Raw genomic sequence first — 20,111 nt, forward strand, 5'->3', positions numbered from 1 at the left:
AACAGATCTAGCCATTCAGTGAACAGAAATGCTACATATTATTGAATAAAAAAAATAGATAGTATTACTCTACATGTAGACATTGCAAAATAATGAAACATATTTATACAATGTTTCACTACAGTTTATACAAGCCACTCACTGAAGGAACTATGAATTGTACTGGGAATGCACTTTGAGGTTGAAACCAGTTTTGCCTTGGGGACAGATTCATGATTTTGCCATAGAGATGGGGCCACTTTCTTCACTTATGGTAAGAATCATGTTCAACTTACCTTTTTATCTTTTTTGTTCACCAGCATTGTAAATGTGCCATTTTACAAGAACCCTCATCAAACTAAGAAAGGATTAAACCCCTCCATAGGTTTTTACTGTTATCTGGAGCTTTTTAAAATGATTCCCTCACACGGACAATAGATCCTCCAGAAAGGAGGTGAAGGACAATTATTACCAGGGACACAGACAGCAAATAAAAGTTATTAGGAGTTGTACACTTCCACTACTCTGCTTGAAAAAGCTTCTATTCTACCTAAAATGCTGTTTCTATGTTGTCGCAGGAGATTGTAAAACCTTTGCCAGCAGACCAGAAAATTTCTCTAATTGAAGCCTGTGGTATAGTAGAACCCCAAATAGTTCTAACTCCTCATCATTTTACCCAAAACATAAATGTTTCCCTGACTTTTGAGGGACTTCCCGTTATGTCATCTTATGTTTCCTGGACTGGAAGAGATATCTCTCCAATGAAGATAAATGTTTGATTGTACCCTAACAAAATTAAAACAAATCACTGTAAGATATCTATACTTTTTTAAGCTACCCCCAATTCTACCATGGAAGTTGCCCCAGGAATTTCTTGTGGTTCAGTCATATAACTGGAGATTTCAGACATTTGTATAGAACATATGAGTGTTCTTTACTGTTACAGTCCAAGAAAAAGGGAATGACACATGAGATGCATGATTTTTACAGATACTTTAGTATTCCATTAACAATTAGGTTGACTACTGCTGTCATACCACTGCTCTAAAACAATACTGTGTTATAATTATGGGTGCTATCACTTGCATGTGCTGTGCATGCATCAGGAGGACTCAGAAACAAACAAAATTCTATCTACTGTATTTTCATAAGTGAAAAGGGTAATTAAAGAGATGAGTCAGGATACATAACCAGTCAAAATCACCCATGTTCTCTGCAGGACTCACAATCTGCAGATAGAGACATTCTCTACCCATGTAAATAGCCTGCTTAATGTTTAATTTGGGATACAACTGTTTTAAGCCATAAGAATTAGCCTGAGCTTAGTTATACACTGACTATATTTTTCTAAACTTGTCAGCAGTTTTGTGGAGTGCAAAGTATGAACACTTCAGGTTAAGGCAAAAATATTCACCGGACAATAAACATCTGGGTGATATACTTTTTAAAATGACATTACAAATTCCTGAAATTAAAAACAAAAAACCTTGGCTTGTTATTTAAGCCTTTTTGCCAAGACATTATCTTTCAGTTTTTTATATAATGCAAAGTTAAAAATAAACAGTATTTAGAATTTAAATATTCCATTAAAGCGTATTGCAGGATACTTAATATAAGTAAGTATTCATTTGATTGACTAAAATGATTACATCTTTTATCAAACAATAAAATGGAAAGCTGACCCTGAACCCTTACCCTGAATTAAACTATGTCCAGACTATGAAATGTTGAAGTACTTGCATATTCTTACCAAGCAGTGAACAAACTTTAGATCAGAGGCTCACTGACCTGTAGTTTAGGGGCCTGTGGAGCAATTCATCCTCACAATTGTCACAGCAAAAACCATGATGTTTTTCAAGTCATACTCTATCAGCGGCTTCGATCCCCATTGCTCCCCTGTCCCCACTAGTGACTTTGCAGCCTTAAAAACAATTATCACCACTGCTTTATTTCATTTTTTCCATTTGTAATCGTTGGTTATCAAGACCTAGCTGATAGCTCTAAAAGCAGCAATGCCAATATGCTTTCATAGTTTGCTGTCCATTTGGTGGCAATAAGTAATATAAACCAGTTGTAGCGCTTGTCACGTCTTCAATAATCATTCTTTGCCAAATGTTTCTAAGACTCTAATACTTGAAAGGATTTCTGTTCCATAGCAGATGGGATTTCTGGACCAGGCACCTGTGTCAGTCTGCTGCTCTCCAATTCTTTTGAAAACCTGACAGTGCAGCATACTTATTATGCACAGCCAGAAATTCACTGGCCCTCTAAAAAGCAAACATGCTTTCATCCAATGTTGTGAGTCTTATTTTTAATGTTATTGCACATTCTCAAAATCAGGTAATATTAATCTCAAATATTTATTATTAAATTGGGATTACTTCCCTATATTGTATTTTACCTTGCCACCTTTACATTGTAGCTGATCTAATTCTCAGTTCACCATAGGGTCATTCTCACTTACCACAGTTGACTGGATACTGAAAAAAAAAGGTCAGACATCATAGATACATGAAACCTGGGGATGAAGAGGATAAAATATAAAAAGTGCCCACATTTTAGTATGCCGAGAACCAATCCATCAAGTGCACAGCAAACTAAAGTCCTATATCTGCTAACTCTTGGGTTTTAGTTGTGCAGACCTAGAATAGGAGAACTATAAGCACACTTTTCCCACGATGAAAAATACTAAAGCAGGGACAGCAATATAAAGGACACAGCTAGATTGCACTGGAGCCTTCTATTAAATATGTGAATGAGTCGACAACCATCAACAGGATGATATGTGGGTGGCTGCGTGATGATACTGAGATAGGTCATGGCCTAAAATAATAATATTAAATTTTTCTTATTAATCAGTATTGATATAGCGCCATCATATTACTCTGCACTGTACAATAAATATATTAGCTGTGCAGAAATATGGCCCTGACAATTCCTGCTACTCCCCATATACTGCAGGCAGGGCCGGATTTAAACTTTTTTTCCCCCTAGGCTGGCTACCTTACTCCTTCTTCCCCAAATGCCCTAAAGGAAAACTCTTTCAGATAGGTGGTGAGACTGTAGTGTGGTTACTGCTTCATCCTGCCAGGGAACTGCTGACGAATTGGAGAAGCTATGTGTAGTTTCTTCACGCAACAGCCCCATAGAGAACGAATGGGGGCGTCAGTTAGTGGTTTAGTACTGCAGACTGCTGCCCACTGTCAAATATGCAGATGCTGGTGCTTTAAGAGCCAGGAGAGGCAGAGGATCTCTGGATCCTAAGATAGGTCTGTACATATTGTAACCTAACCATGCCTTTTAAGATAGAGAGAGAGAGTCAGCTCAATTACCACTGCAGGAAGTCCTAAGGCCTTGTAAAGACCAGAGTTTTTTTCAAGTGTTTTTGAGCAGTTGCAAATACCTGTATTGTTGCAGATTGTTTTCTGAAAACAATCCTGGAGGCCTAGCTGAGCATAGTAGGTGTCCAGGAGAGGTTTATTACTGCAGGTCTGAACAAGCCATTAGAAGAGGAAGGATCCCAGCTCCCTATATAATATATAATATATATATCACTACATAGTAATATTTTGCATTTTCATATGTAGCCAGCACATTCCACATCTGATGTACTAAAGTCAAAAGATCAGCCAAAAAACTAGCATTTTCTGAGGTAAATCAACAACAGCCTTGGTGCAAGTTCCTTTTACCTCATCAAATTTACCTCTTCAAAATGAGGAGGTATTTTTGTGATGTTTTTCCTAACATTCAACAGAATAACACAAACCACATCCTAGTTTTTTTAAGCCAGCTGGCACAGAGGCCATGTAAAAGCATGCTTGTAGATGAAAAGATGCCACATCCTCTATCTAATTTACAACGCTGGGTAATATGTTGGCGCTATATAAATCCTGTTTAATAATAATAATAGCATGGCCTGCCAGCAGTGTCTCTGCTACCAGCACTGCCAGCCAGGCCTAATGGGTTTCTGAGGGATTATTCTATGATAATTATTACATAAGAGGGGTATACAACTCAAGGATCACAGGGCTAATTATTGATCAGAAGGCTTACAAGGTGATTGATTGCCTGAATGGTCTAGACTTAAAGCTGCAATCTACTCTTTGTCACTCTTATCATGGTTGTCCAGACTCCTCTCCTGTGCTAAAATTGTTCCTTCTGTTTTCATTGCACACTGAAGCAAGCTGCAGCAAGTCAGAGTCTGTCACAATTGCTGGCTGCAGGACATCCTGCATGATATATCCATTTCCTCCCTAGGAAGGGCCTCACTGTCCCTATCCTTCCCCGTTCATTAACTGGATTTCAGTTAATTCAGTCATGGAGGATCACCATGACATATAGGTGTTATCTTTGGAAGTTCGCAAATGCAGTCTGCACAGGAATACTTACTCCTCCAGACTGATCCACCAAGACAGTTTGATATTTGCTTAACCCTCCCATGAGCCAGCCTACTGCCTGCATCAGGGCTAGGGGTTCTTTAGTGGAGTACAGAGAAAGCCTAATATAAAGATTTCGGAGAGCTGTGTACAGCACCCTTTTGGTCCAACCTACCAGCCGTGATCTGCCTGCATTTGGTTATGTACACATGTCATAACATGTGTGCAGAGGTCGACCGACAATGGTTGACCACAACACAAGTAAAGCAGGTGAGCACAGCTGTGTGCTGCTTGCTTGTTCTCTCCTCTCCACTCTTCATAGAACAAAATAGTGCTGTGTTTTTATTTCTCCAAAATTTTAGTACAATTTTGCTATTGTGGCAAATGCACTGGAGTCAACAAAAACAAAGTTGATTTACCTATAAATCAGTAAATATGTCAAAACATTTCTGGTGGAATTGAAATACATGAACCTTAAAGTTTCTCCATCAGAGAATGTTTTGGAGAACATCAGATTCACGGCTTTATAAATCTACCCCTAAATATTTTGTAATGGTTGCCGAACTATTCCTACCCTGTTCTTGTACTAAAAAAATGTTTCTTCTTCTTCTTTGTATATGATATTTCTAAAAACTTCAATAGAAATTTACATTAAAAAAAACTCTTTTTAGCCCTAAACACAAATCTGAACACAAGTAGAATAGGCAAAGCTACTCCCCTTTTACCCAAGCAGTTCAATAGGCATACCTGAAAATTTCCCGCTAAATTCATTTTTATCAAACTCCATTTAGAATAAATATACTTTGTATACAACAGGTATATAACCTGTGAGCTCAGTCACATTATCTTTGAGAGTTTTTGTATTTCCAAGCCAATATCTTAGTTTCTATCCTGAGGCATAATAGACTTGACAGGGAAACAAGGTACAACCTATGCAAAAAAGACACTGCATTCACATATTTGTCATCAATTACCAGCACATCTTCCCCATGTAATAATTATATCTGATTTATTTTGATTGCTATTCCAGGTCATTACAGGTCATTAAATATCAGAGTCTGCCTACACATGTCTTCTAGTATAATAAATTCTCATATCTAGATTATTTAGCAACTTGCCTGGAGGCTTTGCTTAGTCACATTAATTTTCCCAGTATGGAAGCTACTGTGACTATAAATTCTATCAAAGTAAGTGGAAGTTAATTTAAATAGTCACTTAAACTGCTTTAAAAGAAACATACTGTAAATCCAGATTAGAATAATGATCTCTTACTTTTTAGTAATATTTTTTCACTAGAACTCTTCATACAGTACTATGAATAGTTTCCTTTTCCAACATTTTCCCCTGTTTGGTTGGACAGGTATGAGGTATACTTTATGTTTGTTTTTTAGATTAGTGACTTTGTATCAAATATTTTAAATTCTCTCATTTTTTTTACAGCAGGGGATCCCAAGCTATGAACTATTTATACTGGTCTTTTAGTAATGAATCACTATGAATTGGAAATGTGGCTGCAAGTTGAAGTGCCAGAAGAGAGACGAGTCCTAGCATTTGTAAAGCTATGGCTGGTCACATGGGCATGTGACCCAAATGTACCCACATGACCCAAATATACCCACATGCTGTTTAATAATTAACCAATAATTAAATAATAATTTAAATAAATAATAATAAATTAATAATTAACCAATAATAAAGTGGCTCTAATATGCCAAGTATTGCAAATCATGAACAGCCCCAGCTTTCCACTAACACTTCTATATGCCAAACCTTTTCATTCTACAAAATGTGAGGTTTTTGGCTTTCTTCTTGCTAGAGTCAAACAGATTGTGAGTGGAGGAAATTGTAATGGCTGACATGCACAATGGGCGAAGGGTAACAATGATTTTGATTTGAGCAGTGGGGTTTTATGATAATTACTATGATATAGTAAATTATATTTATTCTAGGTTGGGGAGATGGGGTTATAATAGCTAATAGTGATCCAAGTTTGGGGTGTAAGAGTTTTATGATACTGGGTAAGGTTATAATAATGACTGACAGCAATTTTAAGTGTGTGTGGGGAGGCTGATAGTGAACCTGGATGGGGAAGGCTTTATGGTATTGGCTGCGATTGATTCTTGGTGGGGTATGTGGGGGATGGTCATAATATTATAAGATTCATGCAACATTCAGTTATGATTCACACTTTTTCACATCATTTGAATTTTTTAAAAAGTGTGAATTTAGCATTTGATATCACACTCTTTAAAAAATAAAAATACTAATTTCCACCTATTTTATTTATGTAATTTTCTAAAATGTAGGAGCACCATGAATATTATTTACAAATAGAAATATCCCTGTAATAACACTAAGCCTAACAATAAAATGAAATAAAAAATACCAATATATATTATACCATTTAAGAACACACATTATTATTCTTTATATATTATTTTACTGCATTACTACAGCTAGACATTCTTGCCAAGCCTCTTGGAACTTTACTAAACTCTGAAGAGTGGCTAAGTATTAATATTACATGCTTTTGCTTACTTTACTTTTTACTGAAAACATTTATTTTAGGCATAATAATATAAGTAATTTTATTTAATTATTTTTTGTAAATCTTTAACAATTTAGTGGAAACATAACTGAATTCCAATGTCCATTGGACGTAAAATGCGCCCAAACGTCAGACTGCCAAAATAATAGCAATAGGTTAAGCCAGGGGTCTGCAACCTGCGGCTCTTCAGCCTCCTTGTTGTGGCTCCCTTCGGCTGCCGCGGGGAGATCTCTGATGGGGGATCCCCTTCCTCCCAAGACACTGCGGAGGAGGGGGAAGCTGGAGGCTTCTAGGGGCATAGTTCAGTGTTTAATTTATTTCAAAGTAGGCCTACACATGCACACTTGTAACAGGTAAAATAAAAAAATATTAAAACTTTTAAAAGTTTATAAACTGTGTTATGTTTTGCGGCTCCAGACTAATTTTCTTTAGTGGAAGAGGAGGCAAAATGGCTCTTTTGATAGTAAAGGTTGCTGACCCCTGCGTTAAGCAAATGCACCTATGGTCCATTGACATTTGAGTGACCATTTTATTAGGGCCGAGCATGATTTACTTTTCTGGCAATTTATAGTTTCCTGGCTACATGTGTGAGATCCTTTGGAACTCTTAAATGGAGAATTGCAGACTGAAAAAATACATGGTTGTGCTGGCTGCTGATGTTTCAAGACAGCAAACAGCGCACCTCTACTGAATAAGGGAGCATGGCCTCTGGTTAATGTTTCTGAAACAGCCTGTTAAGATTGTTACTACAAATTAGGGTCTGGATCATTCTACAACTAAAATAGACTTCTTTCATCTTCCAGATGGCTGTCTGATTAGGAACTGGGCAGGATCACATTTCAGGTCTTGACTTAATGATTCTGGACTATATTTATGGTTTTCCAGGACAATAAATTTAAGGTAGGTCGTTGGATTCACTGAAAACTACCAGAAAATAAAACAACTCCATTGGGTGGCTGAATTATGAACTGTGACATTTGTAGGCTTGTCCCATACCTCCCAATGTGTTTCTTTGTGTCTTTAGGCAATAGATTGCCATGAAGTGGGCATAGTTAACTTTTATTGTTGGCACTATTTGTTCATGTAGGTCTAGGAAATGAACATTTAAGGATGCTGTATAGTAACTGATCTTTTCAAGCAGAGCATTTATACCCTTGGTACAGTGTGCTTTTAAATTAAATTATTTTTTAAGGAAGAAGAAAAAAATAAAAGCTTTAGACCAGGTTCCATTTAGGGTGTCACAGGTTGTGTGGTCACAGATTTCCATTCTGTGATTTGACTTGGCAGGCCCTTCTGAAGAACTTGTGTAGGTAAGGTCATTGATATTAAACTAGATTTATTTTGATATAAAGCACAAGACAATTTCAGAACAAATTGTATTAACATTTTGTAGGTTTTTCAGCATAAATTATTTCTATATTCTAAAATATGAGTGGGATTATTAGTACCTAATCCATCCCATAGAAAAACACATCATTTTCAATTAAAAATTATTATTATTATTATTATTATTATTAAACAGGTTTTTTATAGCTCAAACATGGTATGTAGCGCTGTACATTAAATAGGGGATGCAAATGACAGACAGATACAGACAGTGACACAGGAGGAGGAGAGGACCCTGCCCCGAAGTACTTAAAAATGCCAAGAAGTATCAGAACGTTCAAATTTAGCCTTATTCCTGGGGGAATAGGTTTAGGTACCAGCCCACCTAACTTTTCTACAGACTTAATATTGTGATAGGAAACCTTACCAACCAATAGAAAGGATTGGGCCAGGCCCTGTAATTATCATCCCAAAGAGTATTTGCCTATCGCAACACCTGAAGTAATAATATTAAAAGCAGACCTGACAAGCAACTAGGTGCTGATATTTATTACATATTTAGTAATAAATATGGGCTAGTGTAAATACTTACATTTGAGCTGGTAGCCCAGAATGGAGATACTACCCTATTAGGACCTCATGCAGAACCTGCAGTCACTAATGGGTGTTGGGTGTTAATATTTGCTCTGATTTCAGACCTGGCATAGTTAAGTCTTCTCACAGCTCAGGCTCCTGTGGTCCTGAGGGGTCTTTTTTTTCAACAGTGAATATACCGATCACTGAAGCCTTCCCTGGTGGAGAATCAATTTCTGCAATTGAAACGCATGCATCTGAAAAATTCTCCACCGGGGTATGTTTCTGCAAATGTCAGATTCACTGCTTTATAGATCCCTTAAATGGAATGCAGCGTAAGTTAAATTGTGATTGTATGCATTTAAACTAGTTAAATAAACTAATTTTAGTGTATTTGTTACAGAAAATAAAGGTTCAAAAAAGTTGTGCAAATATTTATTATTATTTATTGATATTAGATACCCCACACGTTTCCTAAAAAGTAAGGAATGAGTCAGTGATAAATACTATATTGATAAAATTGCTTACAATTTTAGGTAATAGGCTACCAAAGGTACAGTAATTCAGCAATCTCTAGATAACTTATATTCCACAATACTAAATAGAAAGAATAACTATGAAACAGTCCTTGCCAAATATAGTATATTAATAAAAAAAGAAACAACAACAATGTTTTCAATTAAAGGGCGATACTGGAAATGTGACCATATTGTGTGCATAAATATATGCAGAGTATTATCCCAGAAATGCAATTGTATAATCTTGGAAGCACACCATGCACAGAAGGCTTCCACTACCAGAATATATGCCTTTGTCATTTTTATAGCTTCATAACGAGGTCATAAAAGCGACAGAAATAAACAGAAAGACAGCTATTTCTTTGTTACATTGTGGGGAAACACTGCGGGGTGGAACTGGGCTCATAATATACAGTACTGTATATGTACAATATTAGCATTAAAAAATATTACAAAGTTATATATCGTTTATTTTATTTTTTTATTTACTATGTAGGAGAATCTAAACTATAACATACAATTCTTAGACTAATAGTGCAACATTCAAAACATTTAAATTGGTCAACTAAATTACATGGGCTCTGCATTATCCATACTTGTCAACTTAGTAGCAGAGATTCTAAGACCAATCAAATTTAACTCCTCCAGCTATCAAGATTAATTTCTGACTAACCCCTAGTCATTGCAAAATTCAATAGTATCATAGGGCCAATAGAAGGAACCACAGCGTCCAGAAGGGGACACACTAGTTTACAGTCCAAGGAATGTGAAATTAGAATGGTGCTCCTCTACAGAGTTAAGTTTTAGTAAATGGGCTAACATACAGGTGTGTATGAATTTTAAAACAGAGTACTTAGTAGCAGTCATCCACCTCCCACATTCCCCTAAAACAATGTAGGAACCAAACATAGTTCTTGCTTAGTTGAAGTGAACTTCCAATGTAGAGTCCCACCAGCTTTACATACCTACCTCCTTAACCCTCTCTATCCCCCTTCTATTTAGCTAGAAGAATAAGTTCTAACTCTGACTTAAAGCTTACATATAGCTAAGAAGTATCCCACTGCTGCCATGTGATAGTGCTTGGCATCTAAGCAGACAATCACCAATCACCCGAACTATCAGGGGTGATTTATTAAAGCTCTCCAAGGCTGGAAAGGATACATCAGTGAAGCTGGATGATCCAGCTAACCTGAAATGGTCCAGGATTCAAAACATTTGCTAGCAAATAGCAAATGACTTTGAAGAAATCCATTTTAGGTTTGCTGAATAACCCAGCAAAATGTATCCTCTTGAAGAGCTTTAGTAAATCAGGCCCATCATGTGAAAGAAAGGCAGTTGAGTTACATGCTCCCTCAATTTTTCTTTGGTTAGTTGCCAACCAGAGGATAAGAGGTTGACAAAAAAAGCTGGTATATTCTGCTTATGATACCTATTTAAATATTTAATCTGCCAGCCTACTGGGGCAATTTACCTTAAATGCCTGTTTTGGGGTCATACTTGAAAGTGAATGTTAAAGTTTTAATTAAAATTCATCCTTCTGAATCAGAGGTGTCAAACTAGCAGCTGTGTTTCGGGACCAAACGGTCAAACTGACTGCTCAGTCTTGCAACCTTCCCAGGGAGAGATGGCGCTACCAGTGCAATCACATGGAATTCCCGGTCATTGACAGCTGCACGCTCTGCATCAGGAGAAAAACTAAAGTGAAAGGCTGTTTTTTTATGGTTTGTATGTAACTAATTTTTTTAAATTATGATGGTGATAAATTGTGAATACTTAATAGCTCACCCTAATAGGTTTTTATTAATCCTAACATTTTTAGTTTAAAGTTTAGTTTAGTTTTTATGGATGTAAAACTGGATTCATTTCTAAATGCATGGAATATAACTGAGTTTTGCATTTGCATTTTGCATAGGGAATTTGCATTTGCTTAGGGAATCAAAAAAAGTATTTTCTCCACTGTTGGAGCAAATTGGACTATAATTTATAAATGTTTTTTCACCTTCCTCTGGATCAAATGATGTGTGTGAAAATTTGCATATAGGTTTCTGCTTTAGAAATGCAGATTTTCAAGTAAATGTACATTTTATTATTATTATTATTATTACTTTTTTATTTATTTATTATTTTTTAGTTGAATTCAATGAACTATTGTATTCTTTCATACGATAATAAGTTTAGTTCCTTTATCCTGGAACAAGCATTTATATATAAAGTGTAGGGATATGTGATAAAAAATATTAGACTTGGATCATACATTTACCATGACATTGAAAGGCAACTCTAATTTATCACAGTAAGCAAAGATAAGTGGCGTTAGGTGGGTACAGCCCAAAAAGGCCCTTACTCTATAAAACAATTTACCTTGAACCAGGTGACACACTGACCCAGACTGATTGCAGGACAATTAGGGGATGTTTAGGAGCATAGTGAGTGGGATCAACTGTTAGATGAATTCCAGAATTAAAATTTAAACCATTTTGTTGGCTGTGTCCATTGTGTCAGTTTAAATGGAAATTCTTCTTACGCCTTTAAGGGTTTTGCTTTTTCTCTGTTTAAGTCTAAGTATTCTCTACATAGTTTACCAAAGTATAGCATATGATTATACGGAGTGGTGTTGAAAAGCACCGGTGATTTGCTAACCCTGAACACGTTTTATAAACATTTGCAGGCGTCCTGAAGCTGAAGCTTCCCAGCTTGCAAGTCAGATGGAGTTCCCCAAAGTGCAATGCTTCATATTTAACTTACCTCATTGCCAGGTGTAAGAGAACATGCAAAACATTCCAGGAAGGCTGTATGGAGTATTTCTGGCATTGGAGAAAGAACCAGAAAGGTTTTAGGGTTACATTCTGCTTGTTTTCTTGTTATAAATAGAGAGCATTTACAGTAAATGCTTTATAGCAGAGCGCTTACCTTCCAAAGTCAGTATTTAAACTTGAACACTGATTCTGCAAGAAAAACAGCTCCTTATGGTCAGGTATACACATTGCATATATTTTAGCAAACTTTAGTCTGTTCTATAGCTTCAAATGTTCAATATATAATATTATGGTTTTTCCTAAAAGTGTTACATGGGATGCCAGTATATTAAGAAGCATTTTATCTATCTTCTGATTCCTTAAATGTAAAAAGTCCTTAGAAATGTTTTACCAGGCTTAGCCATGAGGATGCTGCAGTTGGTAATTGTCCAGCATTAGATAAAATGCAAAAGCAGCTACCACTGCAAAATTTACTCTATCTCTGGTGCTTTCCACTGCAGACTTACGGCTCTAAAGTCCCTACAGATGTCAGATGACTCAACAGAAACAATATTTTTTAATTATTTCATTGACAGATCACCAATACCATACTAGTTTTCCCCACCTTTTAGATTCTAGGATTGATTGGGCAGGTTCATCTGCTTCTGAAGCTTCATATTTATTTTACATTGTTGGGAAAAATGTAATTGATTCATAAGTAAATTCAATATAATACTATCTTTTATGTCATAAGTTTTAAAGAAACTGTAGTTAACCTTTAAATACCTAATGTTTTCCAGCAAAGTGCCTTAATCTGGGGACATGTTGCATGGCAGCTGGCTCTAAATCCCAGTCTAAATCACAATCTTTAGGAATAAACAACCTTTAGGCAGCAGTAACCTTAAAAGTTTTTATACTCTGCACCATAATTTTCTTGCAGAAAACGGACTCATCTTTCATCTTTTTCGTTCTTCTTCTTCAAACACTCTCATCACTGGAAATTAATATTGGTCTCAGAAAAATCCCCTGAGGAAGCCTGTATGGCAAAACGCGTCAGGATATAGGAGACAAAAGGACAATATTATCTAGAAACTATCAATTAGATCCTTTCTATCTAATAGATATCTCTACTTTTGATTAAACAAAAACCCCTCCTTACTGCATGATTTTAAGGCAGAATAAGGAAGGGGTTTTCCACAAGCATGTTATTGTGATACTGTAAAATTTAAATTGTCACACTATATTATTATAAACTCTATTAAGCACATGGACTATATTTAGTCAAAAAAAACCCTATTTCTGTTGTATTCTTTCATACAATATTAAGTTTAGTTTTTGCATACCTAGGGGTTGGCTATAGCATCATTATTTACCCTATACACCAGTGTTTTTCAACCGCTGTTCCGCGGCACACTAGTGTGCCTTGAGAGATCTTTGGGTGTACCGTGGGAAATTATCCAATTTCAGTTAATTGGTCCCAAAATGATTTATTTACTGCAAAAAATTTGTCTTCATTTGTCTATACCAGCGATGTATAGTGATAGGCAGAACCAAAAAAAAACTCTTCCACTAGATGGCAGCAGGTAGCTAATTTACGTGTCTGACTTTTTGGTGGTGTTCCGTGGGATTTTTCTAATTGTAAAATATGTGCCGCGACTAAGAAAGGTTGGGAAACACTGCTATACACAACATACACCAGAAGCTTTCCAGGATAAAGAACCATGAAAGCTGAAGTCTAGACAAACACCTATATATGTATATATATTTATATATAGTATACAAATAAAAACTATATAGGATTACAGTGTAATTTTAATTCTGTTTTTCCAGTTTAATTTCTCATTGTCTCATTATATAGTACAATCAGGTGGATGAAGGATCACAGTGGTGTTTTTTTTCTGTCCCCACCCTAATGGCTAGGTAGTGAAGAAGCAGCAGACTGATGAGGTTATCCTTTGCTTACTTCTCTCCTATTCCTTATCTGCACATTTTCAGGCAACAAATCTGATTGACTCCCAATACTCCACCCAGGCTGTGTACACATGTTGGATTTTTGTCATTGGAAAGGATCTTTCACAATTGTTTCCAAGGACACAAAAACTGAAAGATGAATGAAAGAGCGCTGTACATACAGTGCCGTTCTGCTTTATAGAGAAGGGAGGGGGAGAACGAGTGACCGGCACCCTGCTGCGGTCTCCTCCCTTCACTTGCATTGAGGTAGTTTGTCTTTTGTCATTCAAGGATTCGCCAAGATGGATCCATGAATGACGTTACACAGATTCTCGCCTGAAATGAGCCCAACTGGTTGTATCATCCGAGAATCATCTGACATGTGTACATAGCCTCACACTTTTTATCTCATTGCTGATATACAGGGGATTTCAAACTGTCGATATTAGAATTAAGATACTAGTTGCATGTAACAAAAAAAAATAAATGTAATGAGTGCTAAATGAATTTATAGCTGCATTAGGCTGTGTCCTTAACAGAAAATTGCCTTGGGTTCAGCAGGAGGGCTAAAGATGACAGCTTTGGAATATGTTCCTGTGAACACTGCAGCAATTGCAATTTCCATATTTTCATAATGATTGGTTCTGCAAGCAAGATAAAAATAATATTGGTTAGATTAAAGTCAAAATTGGCAGTGTTGTCCCTAAAGCCAATAAGAACTACAAAAACCCTGAAGCATTTGGGGTATACTGAACATCTTTCTCCTGATCTATGTCTCTTGTCCATAGTAGCAAGTGTCCCTGGCCACTGGTTTTCAATATAAGCTGATATTCTATTTCAGAGGAAAACATAATTATTAACAAATATTAATGCACGTCACCCCACCTAGTTATTATTGGTGGGTTTTTTATTACAATTTACTATATGTGCTTTGATTTGATAAGGGGTAAACAGCGGCCCTTCACGATCTATTGTTCATCAATCCGCCTTATCTTTGCATACATTTGTAGTAATTCTTGAGCAGACAGCTGTAAATTATTGTGGTTTTCAAAATGAAAGTAAATATGATATGAAATTTCTGGCCTGTATGTAGTCGTCAAGGACTTAAGTTGGATAGCCTTGGCCTAATGTGTTACAATCATGTTATGACTTCCAGGCTTTTCTTTTAATGCATCTACAAAAGTAATAGCTAAATATTGCAAACAATTTAAATGTACACATGTGCCTCCTGGTTTTAAAATGTTTTTACTTCAAAGTCCAGAATGCATTAGAAATCAAATAAGATTTTAAGTTTATCCGTAAAACAAAAAATGTATCCAAATATTTCAAATAGTTGTAAATCTCAGTATATACTGTATGTTTAAAAACTTTTTTTTTACCTTGTACAAAAGTTAAATAATTTATCCATCTAGGGCAAAGTTACAGTGTCTCTGCAAAGGGGTCTAGGTATGGGGAGTATATGACATCCTCTCAACAGCACAGAAACATCCTCAACATCCTCTCAACAGCACAGAAACAAGATGCTATAATAACATTTTACAAGGTGGAAATAGTAGGTTTGATGAAAAACTTGGAAATAACCATCCAAAAAGAATTGAAAGAGAATTGAGCCCTTCAGACCACAAGATACCTGTAATTACAGTTTAGGTAAATCTGTAGCAAGGTTAAAGAGAGGTTAAGGAATGTTCACCCTTGTCTGTTGACACCATCATTATTGTTGTATCTTTTCCTGAGTCCTTATTGGAATGTGGCATTCAACCTGTATTATCTTGCTGTAATAATTCTGATGTGATAATGGTGTTGTGTGGTTATGTGATAAGAGACACCTTTATAATTATAATGTTTATACTGTGCTTATCTTAATAAAAGTACAGGAGCCCTTTAGATCCTTGTAGAGTTTAAGAAATGTATTATTGTATAGATTGTATCACAATAAAATTTGCTTACATAATAGCATCATTCAACATGTACAAGGACATTGCACAGATGTTAAGGGGAAAGAAAATTTAACAGGAAAAACAGCAGCCACAAAAATCTTGACAATTACCAGACATAAAAGCTATTTCGGATGAAGGAGAAATAAACTTACGTTAGTTTTACGATCACTAGTCCACGGTATTGTTTGTCACAGGGTGTATTAATGATATTGTAAAGGTGTACAAGCTGATTTCCACAATTAAGAATTTCAGCAAATCAAGCCTGTTGGATTTGAAGATAACTTTGCTATTTACCTTATTACTTATGTCAATTGGTAAAGTAATCCAAGACCCAACTAACCAGGTTGCTCCTGGAACAACAAGGTGAAAGTGTCCCCACCGCCCTCCACAAGAAACCCACAGTCCAAAGGAGTGAGGGATATTTGGCCCCCTAAATGACTTTTAGCTAAATAGTGTGACTATCAGTCAAAGTTACCTTTAAGGCAGTGGTCGTGGCTCTGGTGGTCTGCGGCTACGGCCGGTGCGCCCCCCAGCACAGTCGGGAGAAGGACCCCACTGGGTACCCAGTCTCCCGGAGACATCGCAGGCTCAAAGCAGTGGGTGGATCCTGTCTCTGGACACAACTTGCCCACTCCCTGACCACAGGCTCAGACCAGCGATGGGAGAGTGGGCAGGTTCTGGTATCATGATGTCACTATGGGGGAAATTTATTCCCCTTTGAGTGATATATGGCTCCCTGGGCATGCACAGTCCAGAGCCCAAAAGTATAGTGGTCCATAAGTCCAAATAGGTTGGCGACCATTGTCTTAAGGGGTTAGAAAATGCCCCACACCTCCACGACATCCCAACAGAGCTCCAACAGAAAATGACTATACATTCTTATTAGATGATATCCTAATAAATAAATATTATACTTTATTATTTGGGTAGTGAGGTTCCACAGAAAAGGTCAGGCAAAGCAAATATTTACCAGGTGGACTGTATATCAAAACTCCCTTTGATGGGCATTTGGGATTTTGCATAATTTACCCACCTCTATTTGCCAGCGCTGAGTTTATTCTTTCTGCTAGTTAATGTTAGTAAATGTTGTGTATGTACACACATCAGATACATTTTGCTGGATACAAATGGTCGGCCTTGTCTTGAAACCCCAGCAATCACCCGAAGACGTTCATGGCTCTGTCCTGATAGGTCCACGAACAACAGACAGATGTCAATGGAGAAGAACACAGTGGAGTGTCATTTGCTTGTTCTCCCTCCTTTTTTGGGTTCTAATCTTCTAACCCATCTTTTGGGCCTAGTCCTCCCATATTTTTACCTCCTAAAAAAAAAAAAAAAATAACATTTTACACTTACCTGTTTTTTTAAATATTTCTGGATCTGTTATATGACAGGTCCCTTTTAAGCTGTGTACACACTTCCAATTGTTATCGTTGGAAATGAACGACGAACGATCGATTGGGCAAAAATCGTTCGTAAAGAAAGTAACCAACGACGCCGACGAACGAGGATAGTCGTTGGAAATGAACGACCGGACCGGCGGATCGGATTGGACGACGATCGTTGACCATCTATCGTGTGTACGGTCGTTCATTGATCGTCCATGGTCTGAGCATGCACGGTGAACGAACGTTCGCTCACTTCCTGTGGTGCACGTCACTTCCTGTATCGTTCAAACGATCGCATCTATCGTGTGTACAATATCTGCGAACGATCGTGTCGTTATCTGTATGTACAGGATCGGTGCTATACGATCGTTCGCAGATATCGTGCAGGATCGTTCGTCGTTCGTTTACCAACGATAATAATTGGAAGTGTGTACGTAGCTTTACCCTCTTTCCTCTCTGGCGATGGTTAAATCCTAAATATTGCAAAGATCATGAAGATGAGGTAGGCATAGGATTTAAAGCTGTTTATTTAAGTTGTAGAGATGCATTTTTTACCCAAGCTGGAATCAGACTTAATAAACAAAAATATATAGAAAAACATTGTAAATATAAAATAAGAAAATTCAATTTAAAAGGCCTAAGTACATCTCAGAATTACTCTTAAAGTGCATAAACCAGAGGTTGGAAAACTCTGCTTCAAGCAGGTGTTGGGTGCTATCACACACCCTACTCATGTGTTTTTAATTCTGGCATATCTTCAGCTCACTTCCAAGAAGGCCTGCCAGTTCGGAAGAGGAATTCAGGAAAACAAGAGATGTAGTATTAATGTGGATGAAAACTGCAATTCACAATTATTTCAGAATGATGTGGTACAAAGTTGCGTAAACATTATGTTGAGCCAATTGGCTCAATGCAGCTTTCCTGCATCATGGAGCACTTAGCAGGTGTTAGAGACACATGTCTGATGTTTGATAACAGTGTGTGCCTTAATTCAAAAGTTTTATCGTACTGTGATGCATGGACTTCCATTGTATTAGTATTTTCTTTACCAGTCCTCAGCATACATCTACTCATCATCTATGATGCAGTATCTATGCTTTGCCATTTTTTACTGAAAACTCCTTTCTTTTCGCTGGTCTAGTCTGGGCTTTGCATTCAGTTAATAAAGTAAACACCATAAGTAAAGGATTTATCTATTCACTGAACAATATTCAATATTAACACTAGATTTTAATGGCCACAAAAGTCATGTGTTTAAACCAAAAAGTTATTAAAAAGCCAAATATAAATAACAAGCACTCACATGTAAAGTAAAAAAAAAATCAGAACGGGTGTATTTGGTCCCAATATGTTGTAATGTGAAATGTATCCAACATCTCTCCTGAGCCCTACCTCACCTGCTCATCAAACTTTAATTAAAACTTCACCAATACCCTAGAAATTGAGCCTCAAGAGGACCACTGCAACCATAAAACACCAGGGGACTCTTTACTTTTAGATGAATCCTCTTTACAAAAAAGGCAGCCATGATAACTGACGTCTCAAAGCAAATTAGAGTAGGTAGGCAGAACAATTTCCCTTCCCTGTAAACTTTTTTGGAATGGCATTTTCTAGTCCCACTCATTGATGTAGCTCCTGTGGCTCTACCCTGCCTTCACATAATGGGCATGATTTATCAAACCTCTCCAAGACTAGATAAACTAGTGGATGAAGATAAACTAATATTGGTGAACCTGGGTGGTTCAACAAACTTGGAGTGGTCCAGGATTGAAACCATTTGCCAAACAATAGCAAATTACTAAGAAATCCATTTAAGGTTTGTTGTATCACCTAAGCTTTAACCTTTATTTTTTTGGTAAAATAACATATTTCTGTCCTGTCCTGTGAGTGACAATGCTTTCTTACATTACTGGACCTATAGAAGAGCCATGATTTTCACCAAGGTTACACCTTTGATTTGAACTAAAAAGCTACAAAGACTCTACTTTCTGAAAATATTTTAGCCTGAAAAAAGAGAAAACCAGTGAAGCCATAACATTTGGGCTGGTAAATTAAAAAATATTACATTTTTGTTCTTTGGTTTAAATATCCTTTGAGAGTTCAAGCAGTAAAGCAATAGACATAAACAACTATGGTATTGTATAAAATAAAGCAGAGAACATTGACAAATAATCCCTGGAAATCGTTCAGCATTCTGCTTTCAACAGCCTACAGTGATCTGGCTAGTGAGAGCTGATTTTAATTGTTATGGGTTACCCCCATCATTGTTTTGTGTATAGCCTATATATGGCAGACATTAGTGGTGGGGTAGAAACATGTATATATTTTATATATTTAGGACCCAGGAAAGAAAGGTCCTTTTTAGTCAGTTACAAACCCTGTAAACCAGGGGTTGGCAAACCCTGGCCTATAGGCCAGATACGGTAGTTCGTTCTGGCCTAACGCCCCCTGGTCGATCTGGCCTAATCCAGCTCCAGGGCCGCGGGTTGCAGGCCAGATTTGCCAGGGGGCATTAGGTACTACCGGAGCCCGTAGCCATTAGGAACGGCAGGAGCTCTGGTGCCGCCCCCTTGCTGTTGCTCCCCTATAATAGGGAAAGCTCCCTGAAGGGAAATCCCTCTCCTCCGCAATGCATAAGGAGGAGGGGGATTTCACTTTATGGGGAGTAGCCTGGGGGTGGGCAGAGCCATTAGCGCGGGACTCCGGCCGGCCTGATGTACTCCCGCCCACCCCTGAAATGGCCTAGTGGCCATAAAAATTTGCCTACCTCTGCTGTAAACC

Source organism: Pyxicephalus adspersus, chromosome 5 (genome assembly GCF_032062135.1).
Source record: "Pyxicephalus adspersus chromosome 5, UCB_Pads_2.0, whole genome shotgun sequence".
In the NCBI taxonomy this organism is placed as follows: domain Eukaryota; kingdom Metazoa; phylum Chordata; class Amphibia; order Anura; family Pyxicephalidae; genus Pyxicephalus; species Pyxicephalus adspersus.